Raw genomic sequence first — 19,327 nt, forward strand, 5'->3', positions numbered from 1 at the left:
AGGTGCTGCTGAAAACTGATGAGATGAATAAGGCATGATTGTGAAGAGTGTGAAATTTTTCTTTGGGAAGATAAAACTTAAAGTCCAGTAAAGAGACACTGTCAGATCTTACTTCAGCCGCATGTGTTCACTAAAAATTAAAAAGAAAATCAACATTTTTAACTAAGTTTACAATTTTGTGTTGGGTTGTATGTGGGACACAAGTTGGACACCCCTTATCTAGACCATGGGATGTTCCAAAGCATTCCAGCTAAGGTTTGGGCAATACAGCTAAGGAATGTTAACGGGCCCACAGAACAACAGGTCAAAGAAGGGATTGATAACTCAACAGTTTGACGCACCTTACATCCGAAACTGGCATTCGAAGAAATCTGAACATCCACTTTGTAAAACCTGGTGGCAACCTTGCAAAATCTGAGAAAGAGATGCCTGATGCTGAAAAGGCACACTCAGCCAGGTCTGTTAGTGTTTCATGGGCTTGAAATTTCCTTGGATAGTTTCAGAGAAGAACGTAAGGAGGGAAGAGCAATGGGCTCCATTCACAAAAGCAACTCTTATGCGGTATTTAGGTGTCTGGACACATTTTGCCTAAATATCACATGCGATCCTGAAACTGTCAATTCACTATACCATTTTGTGGTATTTACCGCAAAACACTTGGTAAATACTGCATGGTAAGGCGTTAAACACAATTTACAGAAGGAAAAAAGAATTAAATGCATGCGGTAAATAGGTAGTGGTATAGGCATGTGGTATTTAAGAAATGTAAAGGAGAATTGGCAATTTTGAGTAGTTTGTCTTTTTGGATTGGTCCTCTCAACAGTAATGCATAGAAATCTAAATATGGAAATCATTGGGGTTGATTTACTTAAAGAATAACTAAAGGATTTGTTTTTTAATTTTTGGATAAAGTGGAGGTGGATTAGAACACCTGTCAGGTTTTTATTGCTGCCTGTGTCCCCATTAGGGAGATTCACCCTCTCTGTTTGTCCTGTTTACCATTATCATTGAAAGTGAGATGAGAAAAAAAAAATCTCACATTTTGGGTTGTCCTTATAAAAGTAATAGAGGAAACATCTTCCAATGGGGACACAGATGGCAAAAAAAAAAACTGATGGCTTATAACCCTCACTCTATACAAAATTTAAAAAAAGTGTTGCCTATAGTACAAAGAATACCCAATCACATGCAAGAGAAAAAAAACAGCATTGTTCCTTGCATATGATTAGATGATGGAAGGCAGCAGAGCCCCCCCCCCCCCCCCCCTCATTTACTAAGTTCTGAAGCAACTTTACTTGCAAAGTGCTCAGTCTATGTGCCTTTAGTAAATCCACCTCATTTCATGTAGTAATATATAATTACTTTCTCCTGTCATTTCACCAGATTTGTTAAGAGACTTTTTGTGAATATACAAGTTTACACATAATTCGCTGCAAAAACCTCCCAATCACTCCAAATTTAATGTAATGTACATGCATATCACAGTGGTCTAATCCCCTTTTAGAACACATATGTCATATGTAGTGGGGATACTTTACTTTTTCACAATTATTTTTAGAGATGTCTTCCCACTGACACCATTGATTTTTTTTTTTTTCAACTTATCTATCGGGTTAATTCTTCCCAATGACCCCAAGTGTAAGAAGCATTCTTCCCACTGACCATCACACTAATGTATCATGAGTTGTACATATAGTAATTTTTAGAAGGGGTTTTCTGAGACTGGAAATATATTTCAAGAGTTCCGCTGTGTTGAAAAGGTTGGGAAAGGCTACTTGAAAGTGTAATTATAGGTAGCACTTTTTTTTTCATCTTGGATACAGTAAGAGAGGGTTATAATCTTTGTCATTTTTTTTTTTTTGCCATCTCTGTTCCCATTGGAAGATTTCCCCTCTATTACCTTTCTAGGGACAACCCCAAATTTGGCATTTTTGTTTCATTTCACTTTCAATGATAATGGTAAACAGGACAAATGGAGAGGGTGAATCTCCCTAATGGGGGAACAGACAGCAATAAAAACCTAATAGGTGTTCTAATACTACTCCACACTATTCAAAATTGAAAAAAATGTTTTTTTCCTTTAGCTAAACTTTAAGTAAATACAAAATATCTTTCTAAGTGTCAAATATTGAAATAAAATAGTATAAAAAATCAAACACATATATATACAGTTGTGTTCAAAATAATAGCATTGTGTTGAAAAAAGTGAATAAAGCTCAAAATCCTTCTAATAGCTTTTATTTTCATACACACAAATGCATTGGGAACACTACACATTCTATTCCAAATCAAAACATGAAGAAAAATAGATCAAAACTGTGTTTTTCTTCTAAAAAAAATTGAAGAAAAGTGAATATTAGACTGTTCAAAAAAATAGCAGTGTTTGTATTCTTCTTTACAAACTCAAACATTCACTATATAAACTGAAAAATGTTTGAAGATTTTGCTTTCCTTTGAATCACTTAATTAATATTTAGTTGTATAAGCACTGTTTCTGAGAACTGCTGTACATCTGTGTTGCATGGAGTCAACCAACTTCTGGCACCTGTGAACAGGTATTCCAGCCCAGGATGATTGGACTACATTCCACAGTTCTTCTCTGTTTCTTGGTTTTGCCTCAGAAACTGCATTTTTGATGTCACCCCACAAGTTTTCTATTGGATTAAGATCCGGGGATTGGGTTGGCCACTCCATAACGTCAATCTTGTTGGTCTGGAACCAAGATGTTGCACGTTTACTGGTGTGTTTGGGGTCGTTGTCTTGTTGGAACACCCATTTCAAGGGCATTTCCTCTTCAGCATAAGGCAGCATGACCTCTTCAAGTATTCTGGTGTATTCAAACTGATCCATGATCCCTGGTATGCGATAAATAGGCCCAACACCGTAGTATGAGAAACATCCCCATATCATGATGCTTGCGCAATCATGCTTCACTGTCTTCACAGTGTACTGTGGCTTCAATTCAGTGTTTGGGGGTCGTCTGACAAACTGTCTCCGGCCACTAGACCCAAAAAGAAGAATCTTACTTTCATCAGTCCACAAAATGTTGCGCCATTTCTCTTTAGGCCAGTCAATGTTCTCTTTGGCAAATTGTAACCTCTTCAGCACATGTCTTTTTTTCAACAGTGGGACTTTGCGGGGGCTTCTTGCAGATAACTTAGCTTCACATAGGCGTCTTCTAATTGTAACAGTACTCACAGGTAACTTTAGACCTTCTTTGATCTACCTGGAGCTGATTGTTGGCTGAGTTTTTGCCATTTTGGCTATTCTTCTATCCATTCGAATGTAGAAATGTAATTTCTACCAAAAACAGTGATTGATCAGGTTAGTGATGTCTGACTGCTATTATTTTGAACACAACTGTAAACACCCTTTTATTACCAATAAAAAAAAGACAATGTTTTAGCAGAAGGGTATTTATATATGTGGACTTGGATCCGGTAATCTCAAAACATGCAGAGCTTATTATTAATGGCCATATAAAAGAACATCTGGGTAGCAGTGACCATAACATGATTTAATTAATTGTTAGCTGTAAACAACAAACACATACAGGAAAAATAAAAACACTCAACTTTAAGAGCGCTAATTTTCCAAGGCTGAGAGCTGTTCTCCAAGACTTAGACTTGGAGGGAATATTGGCAAAAATACTGTATGTAAACACACTGCAAGATATATTCCCATGGGCAACAAGTTTAAAGGGCTAAAAATGAAACCTATGTGGCTTATAGCCAAAGTTAAAAAAGCTATAAATAATAAGAAAAAAGTTTTTCTAAAATATAAAAATGAAGGAGCGCTGTCATTGTTTAACCACTTCCCGTCCGGCCGCTGTTTATAAACGGCAGGACGGGACACCTACAGGAGCGGGTTGCCGTCTCTAAACGGCACCTTGCATCTGAGGCTCGTGCGCGGCTCCTAGAGCGCGCACCCGCGAGCCCGATGATCGCCAAGTCCGACGGACACGGTGGATTACGTGACATGGTATGGGACCAATGAAATTGGTCCCATACCATGTGATCAGCTGTGTCCAATAAGGACACAGCTTAAGTGTAAACAAAAGCCGCATGGTGCGGCTTCCGCCTCCTTCTCCTCTCACGGAGTTGTCTGTGAGAGGAGAAACAGCGAAGAAAAGGGCTGTAGCTAACTGCCCTCCACCTCAGTGACACCTGATCGCCCCTAAAGTGTCCCTGATCGCCCCTAAAGTGTCCCTGATCGCCCCACGTGTCCCTGATCACCCCAATAAGTGGCCCTGATTGCCCCAACAAGTGGCCCTGATCGCCCCCACAAGTGTCCCTGATAGCCCCCACAAGTGTCCCTGATCGCCCCCACAAGTGTCCCTGATCGCCGCCCCAAGTGGCCCTGATTGCCCCAAGTGGCCCTGATCGCCCACAAGTGGTCCTGATCGCCCACAAGTGGCCCTGATCGCCCACAAGTGGTCCTGATCGCCCACAAGTGGCCCTGATTGCCCACAAGTGGCCCTGATCGCCCAACAAGTGGCCCAGCAGTGTCCCTGATTGTCAGTGTCCCTGATCACCACATAGTGGCCCAGCAGTGTTCCTGATCGCCACAGTGTCCCTGATCATCACAGTGTCCCTGATCGCCGCAGTGGCCAAGGAGTGTCCCTGATCGTCACACAATTGGCCCAGCAGTATCGCCGCAGTGGCCAAGCAGTGTCCCTGATTGCCACACAAGTGGCCCAGAAGTGTCCCTGATTGCCGCAGTGGCCCAGCAGTGTCCCTGATCACCGCAGTATCCCTGATTGCCGCACAAGTGGTCCAGCAGTGTCCCTGATCGCCGCAGTGTCCCTGATTGCCGCACAAGTGATCCAGCAGTGTTCCTGATCGCCACAGTGTCCCTGATTGCCGCACAAGTGGTCCAGCAGTGTCCCTGATTGCCGCAGTGTCCCTGATTGCCGCAGTGGCCCAGCAGTGTCCCTGATCGCCACACAAGTGGCCCAGCAGTGTCCCTGATCGCCGCACAAGTAACCCAGCATTGTCCCCGATTGCCGCACAAGTGGTCCAGCAGTGTCCCTGATCACCGCAGTGTCCCTGATTGCCGCAGAAGTGGTCCAGCAGTGTCCCTGATCGCCGCAGTGGCCCAGCAGTGTCCCTGACCACCACACAAGTGGCCCAGCAGTGTCCCTGATCACCGCATTGGCCCAGCAGTGTTCCTGATCACCACACAAGTGGCCCAGCAGTGTCCCTGATCACCGCATTGGCCCAGCAGTGTTCCTGATCACCACACAATTGGCCCAGCAGTGTCCCTGATCCCCACATTGGCCCAGCAGTGTTCCTGATCACCACACAATTGGCCCAGCAGTGTCCCTGATCGCCGGATAAGTGGTCCAGCAGTGCCCCTGATCACCGAAGTGTCCCTGATCACCGCAGTAGTCCAGCAGTGTTTCTGATTGCCACACAAGTGGCCCAGCAGTGTCCTGATCATCGCAGTGTCCCTGATCGCCGCAGAAGTGGTCCAGCAGTGTCCCTGATCGCTGCAGTGTCCCTGATCACCGCAGTGTCCCCGATTGCTGCATAAGTGGTCCAGCAGTGTCCCTGATCACCGCAGTGTCCCTGATTGCCGCAGTGGCCCAGATCACCACACAAGTGGCCCAGCAGTGTCCCTGATCACCACACAAGTGGCCAGCAGTGTCCCTGATTGCCGGACAAGTGGTCCAGCAGTGCCCCTGATCACCGCAGTTGCCCAGCAGTGTTTCTGATCGCCACACAAGTGGCCCAGCAGTGTCCTGATCATCGCAGTGGCCCAGCAGTGTCCATGGTCGCCGCACAAGTGGTCCAGCAGTGTCCCTGATCACCGCAGTGGCCCAGCAGTGTCCCTGATCACCACACAAGTGGCCCAGCAGTGTCCCTGATCACCACACAAGTGGCCAGCAGTGTCCCTGATTGCCGGACAAGTGGTCCAGCAGTGCCCCTGATCACCGCAGTGTCCCTGATCACCGCAGTTGCCCAGCAGTGTTTCTGATCGCCACACAAGTGGCCCAGCAGTGTCCTGATGATCGCAGTGGCCCAGCAGTGTCCATGGTCGCCGCACAAGTGGTCCAGCAGTGTCCCTGATCGCCACAGTGTCCCTGATTGCCACAGTGTCCCTGATCGCCACACAAGTGGCCCAGCAGTGTCCCTGATCACCGCAGTGGCCCAGCAGTGTCCCTGATCACCATACAGTGGCCCAATCAGTGTCCCTGATCACCTTACAGTGTGCCTGTTCATAAAGTGTCCCTGATCTCTGCCACACCAGTGGATCCTGTTCACTGCCATCGTCTGTGAGGAGAGAGATCCAGTACAGCTAACTGTGAGTAATTTTCAGCCTTTGCACAGAGTTTACACACACTCACAAAACATTGCCAGCCACCTCACTGTATCTCTGATTTTTGCCCAACAGTGACTAGTGTGAACCAACTGCAGCCAGATATCTGTCCCTCACTGCAACACCATCCTGATCACTGCCATACCAGTGGGTCCTGATCAGTGTCAAAAATATGGCCAAAAGATCATATACAAGCGAGGAGGCATTTCAAATTCTGAGTATGACAGATGAGAGTGACGGAGAACTTAAAACATACCTTGGGGTGTTTGCTTTCCAAAATGGGGTCTTTTTGTGGATAATTCCATTGTCCTGATACTCCAGGACCTCCAAAACAGCAATAGGTAGTTAAGAAATTAGATGTGCGATCTTTGCCCTTAGAACGCTAACAGGTGCTTATTGGATGTGGAACCCCTCTATGTGGCCAGACTGTGAAAAAGTCTCACACATTTGGTATCACCATATTCAGGAAGAGTTAGAGAATGTGTTTTGGGGTGTAATTTTAAGTATGCCTATGCAGTGTATTAGAAATATCTCATAGATTGACAACTTTGTGTAGAAAAAAATACATTTTCATTTTCTTTTCGCATTTTCCAAAAACTTGTGGCAAAAAATGAAGTCTTCAGAAGACTCTGCATGCCTCTTAAAACATACCTTGGGGTGTTTGCTTTCCAAAATGGGGTCATTTTGTGGATAATTCCATTGCCCTGATGCTCCAGGACCTCCAAAACGGCAATAGGTAGTCAAGAAATTAGATGTGTAATTTTTGCCCTTAGAACGCTAACAGGTGCTTATTGGATGTGGAACCCCTCTATGTGGCCAGACTGTGAAAAAGTCTCACACATTTGGTATCGCCATATTCAGCAGGAGTTAAAGAATGCGTTTTGAGGTATCATTTTAAGTATGCCTATGCTGTGTAATAGAAATATCTCATAGATTGACAACTTTGCGTAAAAAAAAATACATTTTCATTTTCTTTTCACATTTTCCAAAAACATGTGGCAAAAAATGAAGTCTTCAGAGGACTCCCCATGCCTCTTAAAACATACCTTGAGGTGTTTTCTTTCGAAAATGGGGTCATTTTGTGGGTAATTCAATTGTCCTGGTGCTCCAGGACCTCCAAAACTGTGATAGACAGTCAAGAAATTAGATGTGTAATTTTTGCCCCTAGAACGCCTAAGGGTGCTTATTGGATGTGGGGCCCTTCTATGTGGTTAGGCTGTGAAAAAGTTTTACACATGTGGTATCGCCATACTCAGGATGAGTAGCAGAATGTGTTTTGGGGTGTAATTGCAAGTATGCCTATGCCGTGTGAGAGAAAGAACTTGTTAAATGACAACTTTGTGGGAAAAAAAAAAATAATTTTTTTTACTTTCATCATTTCCTTAAAAAATTGGCAAAAAATGACAACTTCAAAAAACTCCCCATGCCTCTCATTAAATACCTCAGACTGTCTACTTTCCTAAAAGGGGTCGTTTGGGGGGTATTTGTACTGTCCTGGCATTTTAGGGCCCCAAGAAATTATATAGGTAGTCCGTGCATCAGGATTGATACATTTTCAAATATATCAAATATATATACCGTGGTCTGTGGACTCTATAACTTTCACAAAGACTAAATAATACACACTGATTTGGGTTATGTCTACCAACAAAATGTAGCACAATGGATTTTGGCCTAAATTTATGAAGAAAGTATATTTATTTGCAAAATTTAGTATCAAATACTAAGAAAAACATGTTTTTTTTCAAAATTTTCAGTCTTTTTTCATTTTTCTAGCAAAAAATAAAAACCCCAGTGATGACTAAATACCACCAAATTAAAGCTCTATTTTTTTGAAAAAAATTATAATAATTTCATTTAGATACAGTGTTGTATGCCTGAGTAATTGTCATTCACAATGTGAGAGCGCCGAAAGCTGAAAATTGGCCTGGACAGGAAGGGGGTAAAAGTGTCCGGACAGGAAGTGGTTAAACAGTACAAAGAATGTAACAGAATATGTAACAAGGAAATCAAGGCTGAAAAAATTGAAAACGAATGACAGATTGCAAAAGATAGCAGGACAAACACCCCAAAATTCTTCAAATATATTAATAGTAAAAAGGTCCAGTCTGAGCATGTAGGCCCTTTAGAGAATTATCTAAAGTGGGTGACTGGGGACAAAATGCTAATTTATTAAATACCTTCTTCAGTTTTGTATATACAAAGGAGCATGGGGGAGCTCTTGTCCATAATGGGCAAGGTATTGACAAAGCCACAGATGATCCACATTGGCTCACAATTGATATGATGCAAAAATATTTAGAAAGGTGAATAAAGCACCTGGACCAGATGGCATACACCCACTGGTCCTTAAAGAATTGAGCTCTGTCATTTCAAAGCCATTGTTTCTAATTTTTAGGGACTCTTTAATGACTGGCATAGTACCAATGAATTAGCGTACGGTCAATGTGGTGCCAATATTTAAAAAGGGATCAAAATCTTTACGAAGTAATTATAGACCAGTATGTTTAACTTCTATAGTTGGGAAGATACTGGAGAGTTTAAAAAAAGACCACATAGATGAGTTCTTGGTTTAAACAAATATTTTAAGCAACAGACAGCATGGATTCATGAAAGATAGAAGTTGTCAAACAAATCCGATTTCTTTTTATGAGGTGCTGAGCAAAACCTTGGACAGAGAGGTGGCGGTGGACGTGGTATACTTGGATTTTGCAAAAGCATTTGACACAGTTCCCCACACATGGCTAATGTGTAAGGTAAAGTCTACATGCTTGGAAAAATCCGTAAATGGATAGAAAACTGGCTAAAAGATTGTATTCAAAGAGTAGTGGTCAATGATTCATACTCTGAATGGTCTGGGATTGTCAGTGGTGTACCCCAAGGTTCAGTGTTGGGACCCTTACTTTTTAATATATTTATAAACGATAGAGGGTCTGGGATTAAAAATACAGTTTCAGTCTTTGCAGATGACACCAAGCTGTGCAGTGAAATAACGTCCTTACAGGCCAACCTCAATGCACTGTTGGTCAACTATGTGGCAAATGAGGTTCAATGTTGATAAATGTAAGGTTATGCACTTGGGGGCTAAGAATATGCATGCACCATACATACTAGGGGGAGTACAACTGGGGGAATCAATGGTGGAGAAGGATCTGGGAGTTCTGGTAGATCACAAGCTTAATAATGGCATGCAATGCCAAGCTACCATTTCTAAGGCAAGCAAAATCCTCTCTTGTACTAAGAGGTATAGACTCCAGAGAGAGAGATATCATATTACCCCTGTACAAATTAGTAAAACCTCATCTGGAATATGTAGTTCAGTTTTGGGCACCAATTCACAAAAAGAACATTGGGGAACTGGAGAAAGTACAGAGAAGGGAAACCAAACTGATAAGAGACAGGGAGGAGATCAGCTATGAGGAAAGATTAGAGGAACTGAATTTATTCTCTCTTGAGAAGTGGAGATTAAGGGGGGATATGATCAACATGTATAAATACATCAGTGGTTCATATAGTGAACTTGGGGTAGAGCTATTCACCCTGAGGTCATCACAGAGGACAAGGGGGCACTCTTTACATCTGGAGGAAAAAGATTTAATCTCCAAATACAGAAAGGTTTCTTCACAGTGAGAGCTGTGAAAATGTAAAATAGACTCCCTCAAGAGTTGGTTCTGACCAGCTCAGTAGATTGCTTTAAAAAAAAAAGGCCTGGATTCTTTCTTGGATACACAGAATATACAGGTGAAACTCGAAAAATTAGAATATTGTGCAAAAGTTCATTTATTTCAGTAATGCAACTTAAAAGGTGAAACTAATGTATGAGATAGACTCATTACACGCAAAGCAAGATAGTTCAAGCTGTGATTTGTCACAATTGTGATGATTATGGCTTACAGCTCATGAAAACCCTAAATCCACAATCTCAGAAATTTAGAATATTACATGCAATCAATAAAACAAGGATTGTACATAGAACAATATCGGACCTCTGAAAAGTATAACCATGCATATGTACTCAGTACTTGGTTCGGGCCCCTTTTGCAGCAATTACTGCCTCAATGCAGCATGGCATGGAAGCTATCAGCCTGTGGCACTGCTGAGGTGTTATGGAAGGCCAGGATGCTTCAATAGCGGCCATCACTCTTCTGCATTGTTCAGTGTCATGTCTCTCATCTTTCTCTTGGCAATGCTCCATAGATTCTCTATGGAGTTCAGGTCAGGCGAGTTTGCTGGCCAATCAAGCACAGTAATCCCACGGTCATTGAACCAGGTTTTGGTGCTTTTGGCAGTGTGGGCAGGTGTCAAGTCCTGCTGGAAAATGAAGTCAGGATCCCCATAAAGCTCGTCTGCAGAATTAAGCATGAAGTGCTCCAAAATCTCCTGGTAGATGGCTGCATTGACCCTGGACTTAATGAAGCACAGTGGACCAACACCAGCAGATGACATGGCTCCCCAAATCAACACAGACTGTGGAAACTTCACACTGGACGTCAAGCATCTTGCAGTGTGTGCCTCTCCATTCTTCTTCCAAACTCTGGGTCCTTGGTTTCCAAATGAGATGCAAAAGTTGTTCTCATCAGAAAAGAGGACTTTGGACCACTGAGCAACAGACCAGGTCTGTTTTTCTTTAGCCCAGGTAAGACGCTTCTGACGTTGTTTGTTGTTCAGGAGCAGCTTGACAAGAGGAATACGACATTTGAAGCCCATGTCCAGGATCCGTCTGTGTGTGGTGGCTCTTGATGCACTGACTCGAGCCTCAGTCCACTCCTTGTGAAAGTCCCCAACACTTTTGAATGGCCTTTTCCTGACAATCCTCTCCAGGCTGCATTCATCCCTGCTGCTTGTGCACCTTTTTCTTCCACACTTTTCCCTTCCACATAACTTTCTATTAATGTGCTTTGATACAGCACTTTGGGAACATACAACTTCTTTTGCAATTACCTTTTAAGGCTTTCCCTCCTTATGGAGGGTGTCAATGATGGTTTTCTGCACAACTGTCAGGTCAGCAGTCTTTCCCATGATTGTGATTCCTACTGAACCAGACTGAGAGACCATTTAAAGGCTCAGGAACCCTTTGCAGCTGTTATGGCTTAATTAGCTGATTAGAGTGGGACACTTTGAGCCTAGAATATTGCACCTTTTCACAATATTCTAATTTTCTGAGGTTGTGGATTTGGGGTTTTCATGAGCTGTAAGCCATAATCATCACAATTATGACAAATCACGTCTTGAACTATCTTGCTTTGCATGTAATGAGTCTATCTCATATATTAGTTTCACCTTTTAAGTTGCATTACTGAAATAAAGTAACTTTTACACGATATTCTAATTTTTTGAGTTTCACCTGTAACTGGATACTAATATTTATAGGTAAAGTTGATCCAGGAAATATCTGATTGCCTCTCGGGGGATCAGGAAGGATTTTTATCCCCTGCAGGAGCAAATTGGATCATGCTTTGCTGTTTTCTTGCCTTCCTCTGGATCAACTGTGGGTATGGGAATATAACTTTTTTTTATGGTTGAACTAGATGGACTTTTGTCTTTTTTCAGCCAAACTTATGTAACTATATGCGTGTGCTTTTTGATACTATTTTTCTTTTCCAATGCATTTTATTGGTTTTACAACGAGGTTCAAAGAAGTATAGCATCCAGTTACACCTTTTTCTTTTGTACTAATACCTCTGCTGGCTTAGTGAGTCGGCATATTTTTATGGTTTAAACCATTTTACCTATTTATTAGCAATTACAACTGACAGGGGTTCTAATTCTTCTCCACTGTATCCATCCCACTGGATATCGCATGAGATAAAACACTGCATGTTTTCATGAGATAAATACTGTATATTTTGATGAAATACCGTATGCCTTAGTTTAGTAGTTTTTTTTTGTGAAAGCCAAAAAGCTTTCTGAAAAATGCAATGAGGTATTTTACAGAAAATTTTGAAGAGGGAAATACCACTTTGTGAATGGAGCCCAATGTCTCTGGGAGCACTTGTGTGGAGGAGGAGGTGTTTTCTATATCTGGTGACCACCAATTGGGAGCACAAGTATTTCACGACTGAATTTACGTTCTATAATTTGATGGCTGAACTTGCTTCTTGAGCTTCCAGGTTTTTTTGTAAAACCTTAAGCAAACAAGCTGAAGTTAGAAGTTAATTGGCTACCATGCACATCTGCACCAAATATTGCATTCACCAGTTTTTGGTAAATCAACCCCAATGTGCTTTGGACACTATACATTTTTTTGGATATTATATGATGTAGTCAGGATGAGCACTGCCAGAGCCCCACAAAATGACCTCCAGCAGGCCACTGGTGTGACTACCTCTGACCAAACAATCAGAAACAAACTTCATGAGGGTAGCCTGAAAAAATTGGTTCCATCATTGTAATCATTGTAATTGTGACCTGTGGTCAGATGCATTGTCAGAGCACAGTGCATTGTGTGGTGCGGTGGCTGAACAGCCTGCCGAACAGGGCGTTTGTGTGGTCTCCGAACGCACGAACAGCCGATGTTTGAGTCGAATTTATGTTCAGCTTGAACATCAAGGCTATCACTACTAATGTGTTTTGAATGGAACAAAAAACAGATGAAAGACAAATATTTCCCCCAGTCCCCCAAAGCTGTGATCAACCAAGTTGAAAGATAAAGCAAGGACTTCTATGCAGCTCAGCATTATGTTAAGCATCCCCTTTAAAATTAATGAGCTGTCAACATACCTCAATGCACAAAAAATAGACCCTGCAAGATTTTAATCAAAACAGGGCAATGTAATGAATGCAGCATGTGCATCTGTGTGTTGCGGTGTTCTATAAGGAATCATGCACACAGGCATTTGAATTTCTTCTCTGAACACCTTTTACTCCTGGCAAAAAAACAGCTTAAAAACAAGCCTAAAGCCACGTATTGCACACGTTTATGCGTCTCAGGCATTTGAGCTTTTATGGATTTCATTGGCCAGAATTTTATTTTGTATTTCAATGGTTTTTATTACCTTTTTTGAACATTTTAACAAGATTTGAGCAGAAAAACATGCCCATGCAGGGGCTATCAATGGCACATAAAAAATAAAAAGAACAATCCTCTAACACCAACAGAGCAGAAGGCGTGCCCTCAGAGGATATCAATGGCACATAAAGTACAAAAACAGTGATATAACACCAACAGTTACTCAAGCTAAAGTCAGATGTCTACCGCCTCACAAAAATCAAACAAAAATAAAGAAAAAAGAGTAAAGAAGACAAAACCAGAGGCAGGGGTCCGGGAACGTCAATACCGAACAGCATCACAAACCCAGACTAGCCAGGGGAGCATGGGAAAAGCATATGTCATTCACGGCTTCCATATTTAAAAAAATTTCCATTGAGAGTCATTACGAATACTCGACATCTGTTCATTGAGCATCAGAGTGGTCATACGGTCCCGCACCCCCTGAAGAGGGACAGATTGTTAGGGAGAACAGATAGGAAGCCAACTTCTGCTGGGGAGCCAACAAGCCCGGTATGGGACAATGAAGCAAAGCATGGCCAGAATATTATTTTATTTCGGCCATTGGAATGAATGAGTGTTCAAGCACTAAATGCTTCTAGTGCTTAGATACGTTTACATGCATTTAGTTTTTCTGCCCAAAAGCTCCTCTCATGAACACATTGGTGATTTTTTTTTTTTTGCAGCTTGTAAATGCTCCTCTTTTAATATTCTTGCAAACACCTATACTCACTGGTCACTTTATTAAGTACACATTGCTAGTGCCAAGAAAATATCCCCCACACCATTACACCACCACCACCAGCCTGAACCGTTGATACAAGGTAGGATGGATCCATGCTTTCATGTTGTTTACGCCAAAATCTGACCCTACCATCTAAATGTTGCAGCTGAAATCGAGACTCATCAGACCAGGCCACATTTTTCCAATCTTCTTTTGTCCAATATTGGTGAGCCTGTGTGCATTGTAGCTGCCGTTTCCTGTTCTTGGCTGACAGGAGTGACACCCGGTGTGGTCTTCTGCTGCTTTAGCCCATCTGCTTCAAGGTTCGACGTGTTGTGCATTCAGAGATAGTATTCTGCATACCGTGGTTGTAATGAGCGGTTATTTGAGTTATATTGCCTCTCCATCATCTCAAACCAGTCTGCCCATTCTCCTCTGACCTCTGACATTAACACGACATTTTCATCCACACAACTGCCGCTCACTGGATATTTTCTCTTTTTTGGACCATTCTCTGTAAATCCTAGAGATGGTTGTGTGTAAAAATCCCAGTAGATCAGCAGTTTTTGAAATACTCAGATCAGCCCATCAGGCACCATCAACCATGTCACTTAAATCCCCTTAGTTCCCCATTCGGATGTTCAGTTTGAACTTCAACAAGTCATGTTCACCACGTCTAGATGCTTAAATACTGCCATGTGATTGGCTGATTAGCAGTTTGTGTTACCAAGCTATTGCACAGGTGTCTCTAATAAAGAGGCTGGTGAGTGTGTGTGCATGGACACATAGGCTAACATAGAGGTGCTATTACAGGCTCAAAAAGAAGCCAACCACCTGTAAAAGAAGTGTTTTTTAAGCCCTATGTGCATGAGCCCTAACACAGGCGTCTTGCGATAACACATTACGTCTCTATGTGCAATTTGATGTGGATAAGCCCTACTTGAATGGAACCCTTCACTTCATTATCAGTTGCCAGAGTGAACCTGTTACAAAAGCCGGCCATAGACGGTCTCTATTCGAATGTTGGTGCAGAAATTCTGAAACTTTTTTGTCAGGACATTCTTTCTTGTCATCATTGAAGAAATAATTTTTAATGTCTTTAAAAATTTCATCCAGATCCGCCACTGTAATGGAATCTCAGATAAATTAAACAAGTTTCATTACAATATATATAATTTTTCCTGAAAGAAAACCCCATTCACAGAATGTCATTTGTTCTGGAAAATGATCCATCTTGCTCCTTCAAATTTTCTCATCACTACAGTCAAAAACAAATGTCAATTTGACCCTAATAACCATTAGCAATTGAATAAATGTACCAAAAATGAAAATTTTCAAAGACAATTCTGTTAGCGTTTGGTCAGTTTAACCGCTTTCCCGCTGCCCTATAGCAGATATACTGCTACAGGGCGGCAGGGGTGTGCAAAATCACGTGTATATACGTGATTTTGCATTTACGGTTAGGGGGCACGTTTGACCCCTACCGGAGCCACTATTCATGGCCTCGCCTGTCAATTACAGGTCCCAGACAGTGATTACTTGCCAACACCCGGTGATCGAGGAGCATTACCGATGGAGGGAGTGAACTGCAGGTAAACAATACAATTCTCTCCCCTGTCAGCTCCTGAACATCTGTTTTGCATGGCTCTGAATAGCAGTGTGCTTACAGTTGAAGGCACACACACACAGTTAACGATTTGATCTCCCCACATGTTAACCCCTTCCTGCCCAGTGCCATTAGTACAGTGTCAGTGCTTTTTATTAGCACTGATAACTGTATTGGTGTCACTGGGGATGTCAGTGACACCAAGTCAGTTACCCCCAGTATCAGAATGCCTGCCATAGTCCTGCTATAAGTCGCTGATCGCCGCCATTAATAGTAAAAATTTAAACAAATCCCAGTATATATACAGCCATTTGTAAACGCTATAACGTTCACGTAAACCAATTAATTTACAAGTATTGAGATTTTTTTTAGGGCAGACGTAGCAGAATACATTTTGGCCTAAATGTATGACAAAATTAGATTTTAAAATTTTTTCACTAGACATGTTTAATAGCAAAAAGTCAAAAATATAGTTTTTTTTTCTCAAAATTGTCGGCCTTTTTTTTATAGCGCAAAAAATAAAAAACACACAGGCAATCAAATACCACTGAAAGAAAGCTCTATTCGTGGGGGAAAAAAGGACATAAACTTTTATTTTTATTTAATTGTCAGTTAAAGTAACGCAGCACCGTAATGCAAAAAATGGCCTGGTCAGGAAGGGGGGTAAATCCTCAGGAGGGCAAGTGGATTACATCATAAGATGTCACAAGGGATCTGTGCCTGAATGTAAATCCCAATATCTGGCACATACTGTACAACTACTGAAATTCCCCTAATGAACGGTTTTATTTACTCCTCGACCTCTCCGCAGCCTTCGACACAGTCGAGCACCCCCTCCTCCTTACTAAACTACACTCCCTTGGCATCAGGGACGCTGCTCTCTCCTGGTTCTCCTCCTACCTATCCCAACGCTCCTCCAGCATTACCTATAACGCTGTCACCTCCCCCTCTCTGTTGGAGTCCCCCAAGGCTCTGTCCTCGGACCCCTTCTCTTCTCCATCTACACCTCCTCCCTTGGCAAACTGATACACTCCCACGGCTTCAACTATCACCTCTATGCCGATGACACACAAATTTACTCTCCACCCCTCACCTCACCCCCTCACTCTCCGCCCGCATCACCCACCTCCTAAACGACATATCAGACTGGATGTCGCTCCATTTCCTCAAGTTAAACCTCTCCAAAACTGAGCTCCTAGTTTTCACCCCAGCCCGCGCCCCCCCATCCTCTCCATCACGACTAACAACGCCACCATCAATCCCACCCCACACGCCAAAGTCCTAGGTGTCACCCTGGACAAAAACCATTCCTTCCAACCTCATGTCCAATCACTTGCAAATTAATGCAGGCTCCACCTCCGCAACATCTCCAAGATACGCATGTTCCTCACCCAAGACACCATTAAACAACTCGTACACTCCCTCATTATCTCACGCCTGGACTACTGCAACTCCCTTCTCACCGGCCTACCCCAACACACGCTATCCCCGCTCCAGTCTATACTGAACTCAGTGGCCAGACTCATCCACCTCACCAACAGCTCCACTTCTGCCACCCCCCCTCTGCCAATCCCTTCACTGGCTCCCGATTGCCCAACGCATTAATTCAAATTACTAACTTTGACATACAAAGCCATTCATAACGCTGCCCCAAACTACTTCACTGACCTGATACCCAAATACCACCCTACCCATGCCCTTCGCTCCTCACAAGACCTCCTACTCTCTAGCTCCATGGTCTCCTCCTCCAACGCCCGACTGCAGGACTTCTCCAGGACTTCCCCCATCCTCTGGAACTCCCTACCCCAATCCATCAGACTATCACCTACCCTCCTCACCTTCAGGCGCACCCTGAAAACCCATCTCTTCAGGCAAACCTACCCCACCCTCACCTAACAGCCGTTCTCCTCCACACCTCCTACCACTCCATCCCCCACAGCCACTTCCTCCTGTACCTCTGCCCCCTCCCTCCTAGATTGTAAGCTCAAAAGAGCAGGGCCCTCGAACCCCTAGTGTATTGTATTGTCACCGTATTGTCTCATGTACTGTCCCCCCACTTTAATGTACAGCGCTGAGCAAACCTTTTGGCGCTATATAAACACTGTATAATAATATTAATAATGTTTTATTTATTTTTTTAACTCTTTAGTTTTTATTTCTGTCACTCTTTTCGTTATTTTTAGGCTAATAAATCATTATCAAAGGTTTAATCTCTCCTAAAATGATGTATTCTTTTTACCTGTCATTTAATTCCCCAAACTTCATTTTGTTGCATACCTCGTTTGAATATCGGGTAACCAGCCCTTTCAGCTTGCATTAAGTTTCAGTAGCAGAAAACAGGACAGGTGTGAAAATGACACTTTTATTTTCCATTCATTATCTGCACCCTCACAGCCAATCATAGAAGATCAAGAGAAGCTCTAATGAGGAACAAATCCCAATGGGTGATGGAATGATTTCATCCAACAGTGCCTGAATCCTGAATCACATATGAATTTCTCAGAACTGTCACTAATTGCCTCAGTGTAAGGGGACACAGGGGTAAGCAATGCTGGGAGCGTTGAAATAGAAATTTGAACAAAGCCCTATGAAATCTGAAAGCAGCTTTTGACAGCTTTCTTTATTAATATTGTATGTTCTGCACAGAAGCCATACTTGAATTTTCATGAAATTATTACTTTTAAAAAAGCAAAATAAATTCACAACCATCTGATCCCAACAGAGCATGCTCAGCAAACACAGTACCATTTTTTCTTAACATTTGTTACCCACCAATCTGTGCAGTGTTTAGCTTTTTCCTTTTTTGTTTTTTCCACATCAAAAACAAATGTGTTGTCAAAGGCTTATGTTACCTCAGTATATAAAGCAGATCTTTTAGCAACTTTACAAGTCTGCATGAATAAATTCCTAAAATATCACAGTATACATTAACAGATCATTTTCTAAAAAGCTACATTTCTCAAAATGTTTACGGTAATTATCATTAAAAATGTCCAAAATTTGGAAAAATTTATAAATGCACCCACAATAATAAAAAAATGTGCATTTATTAAATGTTTGCATTGGAACCTGGTAGAACATTCCAATCCTAACTAGTGCATAGCAGGTGCACAGGCTCCTTACCCACATGGAAGAAAAATATATCTGAAATATATTTTTTAAATATTCTTCCCAAATATATTGACATGTATTTGAAATGCTACAATTTTGGCCATATTCAATATATTGAAATATATTGAATATGGCCAAAATTATATATATGTATATATACTGCATGTTGAAATACGTTTTTTATATATTACAAAATATATAAAAAATATTTTTTAAAAATATATATTTTTTAAATATATTCTTCAGATTTTTTTAACATGTAAAAAAGTCATTTTAACATATATTTTTACATATATTTGTAAATGCATTCCAAAAATGTAGATTTGTTTTTTTAAAGACATACCGTATATTTGAAATGTATTTTTAAAAATATTTTTCATATATTTTGTAATAAAAACGCATTTAAACATGCAGTGTGTGTGTGTGTGTATATATATATATATATATATATTTTTTTTTTTTTAATAAAAAATATTTTGAAATATATTGAATATGGCCAAAATTGTAGCATTTCAAATATATTTGGGAAGAATATTTTTTAAATATATTTCAAATATATTTTTCTTCCATATGGGTA

This window comes from Staurois parvus, unplaced genomic scaffold (genome assembly GCF_062004578.1).
Source record: "Staurois parvus isolate SC_StPar_1 unplaced genomic scaffold, SC_StPar_1.0 ptg000670l, whole genome shotgun sequence".
NCBI classification, from domain to species: Eukaryota; Metazoa; Chordata; class Amphibia; order Anura; family Ranidae; genus Staurois; species Staurois parvus.